General features: G+C 43.0%; 1 protein-coding gene across 5 annotated transcripts in view; it reads right to left on the reverse strand.

Annotated features, from left to right (window-relative positions):
- Tenm2 (teneurin transmembrane protein 2) overlaps positions 1 to 5,194 on the reverse strand; it is a 1,236,531-nt gene extending 1,231,337 nt beyond the window's left edge. For 4 of the 5 annotated variants that reach the window (XM_029545825.1, XM_029545821.1, XM_029545820.1 and 1 more), the window contains exon 1: positions 4,844 to 5,194. The gene's annotated coding sequence lies outside the window, so the exon portion shown is untranslated. The remainder of the gene's footprint in view (positions 1 to 4,843) is intronic. The other variant, XM_029545822.1, reaches the window with a different exon arrangement.
- Between the last annotated feature and the right edge of the window lie 1,048 nt (positions 5,195 to 6,242).

The following is a 6,242-nucleotide window of genomic DNA, read 5'->3' on the forward strand; positions in this document are numbered from 1 at the left end:
ACTTGACTGCTTTCATATGACTAATACTATGGCTTCAACTATTATGTACTAATAAGTAAAGACTGAGGAACCTAAATAAATGAATGAATTTGACTTATTCTTTTGAGCCACATTCCTAAACACATTATTACTTGATAGGGTACAAATTTCTCTTTTCCATAAATACAAAGGTCATACTAACTGAGATGTATACCGCAAAATGTCTAGTGTTATTTATAAAACAAGCCTAATCTTATAGAGCACTAAAAGGAAAATACTTATGGAATAACATATACTTTCTGAAAGCTGAGTAAAACTTTTGCAAATCTACATTGGGTTCTCCTGAAATGATAAGAACAAGCAAGCAAAAACACTTCCCAAAATTTATGTGCCAAAATATGTGGCAGTGCCACCTCCGAGAAGACAGAGTAGCAGGGGGCACAGCCCACAAGCCGGTAGATCTGCAGATTCAAGCCCCTTCCAGACTGCAGGCCAGTCCTGGGACCTGAGCACCTCATAGGAACCAGCTCTCTTCCCAAACACACAGCACTGTATTTTCCAAGACAGACTTGGCTCTTCAGCACTTATCATGCATGTATATCCTAGCAGGGGCTACATGCTGTTAATAATATGAGGGGTGTAGTCAACTGGGTCATTCGGGTCACATTGGTCAGAGTGGTAGGTGGCAAAAATCTTTATCAAGAGAAACAGACTTTACTATAACATCACATGCATTGTTTTGTTTGGGAATCTCTTTATTATACTTACAGAGTTAAAACACCTGCTCTCTTTCACTCTCAGCACAGCCAATCAGCACATAAATACTACGCATACCCCATCAATTCATTTTGCCTCTAAGGATTGTCATTCTATGCCGAGGGCAGAGGGCAGATAGACCAATGGAAGACTTTCAGGAAAAACAAAACAAAACAAAACAAAACAAAACAAATAAAACCCGAACAAACAAGAAATCAAAAGGAACTTCATTTTGTGGACAGTTTCTTAGAGTTCTTCATGGTTTGCTATGGAGGAACTGACGTTTGAAAGCTGTACCACTTCAAGTTTAGAATCACACTAGGGGATGTGGGTTCTGCAGAGACAGACGGATTTTAGAGAAAGAGTTATATGCTTCTTCAGTTTATGAAGCCTTTGGAAATATCAGCAAGACAACTCTCAGTGTATCTAAAATAATTACATTAGCAAGTGCTTTGTCTTTCTTAGCACGGAACAGAGAACAAGAAAGTAAAAACAACTACTACATGTTGCTGATAGTACACATTCTTAAACTATGTAACCATTTCTTTCCCAAATCAAACTAAAAGCCAGAAATACAAAGGCTACTTTGGCAAGGCTGCTATACAAAGAGCAGATACTTCTGCACTCAGCAGAAGAAATTCTTTAAAATGACTGGTAGGATAAATAAACATTACTTGCAGTATTACCTGATTTCAAAATTTATCTCATTTCATCAAATATTGTTACCTATCTTTTCACTGAAAATACCTTTTAAAAATGCAAGTATCCAGGTGCTATCTTTTGGCTGAAAGTCTCTTTCACTTCTTCAGGGTGTAGAATGGAGAGTGTGAAGAACACACTGAGGTTAGCAAGAGTCAGAATCAGATCAAAGACTAGAACTGTTGCTCCATGCCAAGTAATGAGGGGGAAAAAAAAAAAAAAGCTTTGTCCATAGCCACGTGTGAGATAAGGAGTTTGACAGTAAGTCCCCCCTCTCCAAACCTTACTATCCATTTAACTTTTAGCCCTCAGATGAGGACGGATTTTTTTTTTAAAGCCCTTGGAAATGACCTTGATTTTATTTCAGCAGAAATCACTTCTCCAAATCAGTCAGTACAAAAGGAAAATCTACAAATGGGCAGGGCAACACAGGTCGTCCTTTAAAGTGCACAGGTACATTGAGGATCCTTTCACTCATACAACGAAAAAGAATGGCAATCAATTTTAAGAAACATTCTGTAGGTCTAGCAGAATCAACACATTGGACATGCAGAGAAATCTCCATTCTTATAAAGATGGAAACAGGAACTCTAACAATAGAGTCAGACAGGACTGTCAAGGTCTGTGAACCCACAACCTTAGACACCTGTCTTTCTACACAGCCCTCTTGCCAAAAAAAAAAAAAAAAAAAAAAAAAAAAAAAAAAAAAAAAAAAAAAAAAAAAAAAAAAGTTACCTTTTCTAGGAAGTGCAAGGCTTTTTACACATACTGAAATGTCATTAGCAGACCAATTGAGAATGAACTCCCTAATTTACCATCAAGATGATGATACTATTTTGTTACTTAACCTGAAATCAACATCAGACGCAGAAGTTAAAGGCTCTTAGTGAAGATTTAATAACAAGCTTAATGATAAAAAAAACAACAACAAAAAAACCCAAAACAAAACAAACAAAAACCCATCAATGATGCCAACAAGCCACAGAAATGCTATCATAGAGAACCACGTTATAGTAATGCAAATACAGCTAATTGAATAGTAGCATAGCTTGTCATTGAGTCAAAAACCTAGATGTGTTTAATAGTTTAATAGAAAAATATCTGAGCATTCTAGAAGTTGCCAGGAAACTAGAAGTGCACAGAGGGTTGGGGTGGAGAAACAAACCAAAATAAGATAAAACAAAAAAACAACTCTGCAGGAAAGAAACGTGTTCCCTAAATAAACTTACTCCTGGACTTCATAGGTTGTGAGGCTGCTGAAATGGAAGCTAATTGTGATGTGTGTATTTAAAGGTGTGCATATTTTGCCCCATGGACCCATCAAAAGAAGACTCCAGCTTGCTCAGTTCTCTCTTAGTGTCCATGCCTGGAAGTGTTATGCACTACTACTGAAGCTGCTCTGCATGGGGTACACTGTCCTGGAAATGGTCACATGAGGAGGATAGAAACCTTGCTTTAGAAACCTTACGGTCAGAGGACTGGGATTCACTGTGTGTATGCAGTTTTGTTTCTTTATGATTCATACAAGCAAACACTCCAGTCAAAAACTGTCCTAAATGAATGGAAGTGAAGTGTTTTTCTCCTCCAATTTAATCAAAATGGTAAACTTAAGGGCCCATGAAAATATTATAAAATGGCAATATTGTTACCTCAAGAGAGTCCTGAATAAGAAGTACTCTCTCTCCAAATAAGATGCCTCTTTTTTATTAGAAGCATACACAGGCAGAAATAAGGTTCTGATCTCAGGAATTTTGAGAATGGCTTTTGTCAATCCTAGGGGAAACAGAACAGGTGAATGGGTGTGATGGTATAAGGTAGCTTTTCTCTTATGTAAAATAGAACCTGAAGAGTTGACTTAATTTACAAATGGTTTCATTTTTTACCCCTGAATATACTACCTGCCTTCTGCAGTTCTCACAATGCCAGTTAAGTTTGCATCAAAGCAAAGTTTAACAGTATTACTGTTAACCAAGCTTCCCATACCTTGGCAGCCTGCTGCTCTGGAAGTGGCTACCATACAGTAGAGGCAGTCTTCGTGACCGAATAATATTCTGCCTGGGCAGAACCCCTGTGCCTCGGAGCATCCCTAACCTGGATCTCCCACCCAAGTTTAGAGCCTGTGCATCTGGAGGTGATAATGCACACGCACCATCCCCCTTTCTGCCATATAGTTTCCATGATCCATTTCATATCTCCATGGCTTACCAGAAATTCTACAACCCTAAACTCATTTCCTTCTAAATGGCTGACTTGCCATCACTTATTGACCCTTCAATTTTTCTACTGAACGGGAACTGAAAACTTAAGGGGAAGAACAAGGAAGACAAATGAAATATCGTTACTATTCAAAACCCTCGAAAGGACTCAAATTGTTTGACTGCATCAAAGAACTATTAAATGTGATATTAAAAATAATGTTGAACATGGATCCTGGCAGCAAGGGTGACAGAGTAAATTCTGGTGTTTTTAAAGAAAAGAGTAAGGGTCCAATTTGCATGCATTATGCTGGTTATTTTAAATAATTTCATTCCATGTGTACAGCAGAAACTATTCTCCCTCTCCTCATTTGACAAGATGCCACTTCAAGTAAGAGCTGAGAAAGGGCTGGTCTGAGGTTAGCAAGCTCTATATGTCTCACAATTTTGAATAAAACAATACCAGCATCCTCCCTGCTTCTTCAAAGCCCTAAATTTATTATTAAGTAAATTTAGCCATAGCCCAGTCAGTAGAGTAGAAGATGCACCGAGCCACTTATCTGTTTATTATCTTTGCAAGCCACATGAAAAGCCGTGCCTACTACTGCTTCCTGCAAATCTACAGCAATGTAATGCAAAAACAGCATTTTAAAGAAATTCTCTTTCGGAATGCCAAGGATTCTTCCTGCAATTTGGAATATTTTAGGCAGCATGTACCGTACAGTAGGTCTGGAATCACTGACATTGGTCACGCTGTTAAAACTGAGTCAAACCGCCTTGTAATCCTGGAGAGCAGATAACCTTAAACATCAATGCAATGTTAAAATGAATCCTAAAAGAATCCCTATAATTGCGATGAACATTAGAAAGAAAAGCGTCAAGTCCTTCTGCAGGGAAATAACAGCCAGCCGACTCTGCCAGTCTTCCCCTCCCCGCCCCCAAACTCATGCAACTAATGATGACCTCCCGAAGTGCCGAATTTAAATGTTCCAGCATTCATCTGAGGATGAAGGGAGAAAAAAAAATACACAGAAAACCATGAAACAAGTTGCAAACTGCACAAATGCAAGGCAAGGGAGAGAGAACTGCAGCGATTCAGGAGCGATTGCAGAATGAAGAGCAACAGAAAGGAAACGGGGAAGGAAGAAAGAAAAAAAAAAGCAAGGGGGAAAAAAGCCTTAAGCATTAAAGAGTAAGAAGTGAAAAACATTTACCAGCAGCTCGGTCAGTAGCTTCGCTCCCTGACACCATCTACATAGAGAGAGAACTTAGCCTAGAGTCTTCGGTCCCAGCTCGCTTTGGAGCAAAATTCCTTCACTTCGAGGGGGCAACACACACCCTCCAGAAAGAGAGAGAGGGAAAGAAGGGGGAAAAAAAATAATCCCAAAGATCTAGCCAGGCTTTCTCCCTCCTCCCTCTTACCCGCCCCCCGGACTCCCCAAACGGTGCTCGCTGCTTCTGCACAGTTCAGGCTTTGCTGCGGAGGCGCCGCTGCCGCTGCTGCCGCGGCTGCCGCTGCTTGCCGCTGCTGCTGCTGCTGGAACTGCTACTTCAGAAACGATTAGGAGGAGGACGCCCAAGCACGACCTGAGCCTGCGAGCCACCCAGGACCAATGTGCAACCTGCTCTGGAATCAAACCCATAACACACGCAACGCACACCCAGTGGCTCCTGCACGCGCACACACGCGCCCGCCCGCGCGCCGCACAGACACACACGCGCGCACACACATATACACTCGCGCGAGCGAGCGCGCGCGCGCGCTCACACACACACACACACGCACACACACACACACACGCACGCACACACACACACACATGCAAACACTCGCGCACACACGCGCACACAGAGGCGCGGAGCTCTGCTCTACGGCCGCCCGCCCTCCCGCGCTGTCCCTCCGTGGGAAGTGAGAGCCAATCCCCTGCCCCTAGAGCGTGCACAGGCCTGGGCTGGGTTGGTGCCTTTAGATCTAAGGGGTAGTGAGCCCCGGAAAGGGTTCTTAGCTGGGAAAGAGGGGCGCTAGGGGCACGTGTACCCCTTTGTCTGCAGAGACACCCCCGCCCCCCTCTTCCAGCCGGGCGTTTCCAAGAGCAGAAACTGAGCGCGCCAAGCCCGGGCCTCATAGAGTTCAGTTCGGTTCTGGGTTTGTCCCGGGCAGACCCGGTTCCCTAGCTGCACGCACCGAGGACTCTGCTCTGCTAAACCCGATGCACCACGGCTGCACCCGGGGCTCTGCGAACTATGGAGCATCAGCAGCCTACGCATCCTGCGGACTCCAGGAGCCTGCCCCGGCTCGCGAGCATGCCCAGTGCTCCGCTGGACCCAGACCGTTCCTTCCAGGGTTAGGAATGCAGAGCGAAGCAGAGGAGAGGGCAAAGCCCAGAGAAGGCAGGGTTTCCTGGAGCCTCTCAGCTGCAGATTTGCCTCCTTTGGATTGCCAGGTGGTGGCCCTAAACCTGCCCCTGAGGGCGCGGAAATAGGGAAGCCAGGCTTCCAAGCCTCAGAAAACAGTTTCTTTCTTTCTTTCTTTCTTTCTTTCTTTCTTTCTTTCTTTCTTTCTTTCTTTCTTTCTTTCTTTCTTTCTTTCTTTCTTTCTTTCTTTCTTTCTTT

Source organism: Mus pahari, chromosome 14 (assembly GCF_900095145.1).
Source record: "Mus pahari chromosome 14, PAHARI_EIJ_v1.1, whole genome shotgun sequence".
Lineage (NCBI taxonomy): Eukaryota > Metazoa > Chordata > Mammalia > Rodentia > Muridae > Mus > Mus pahari.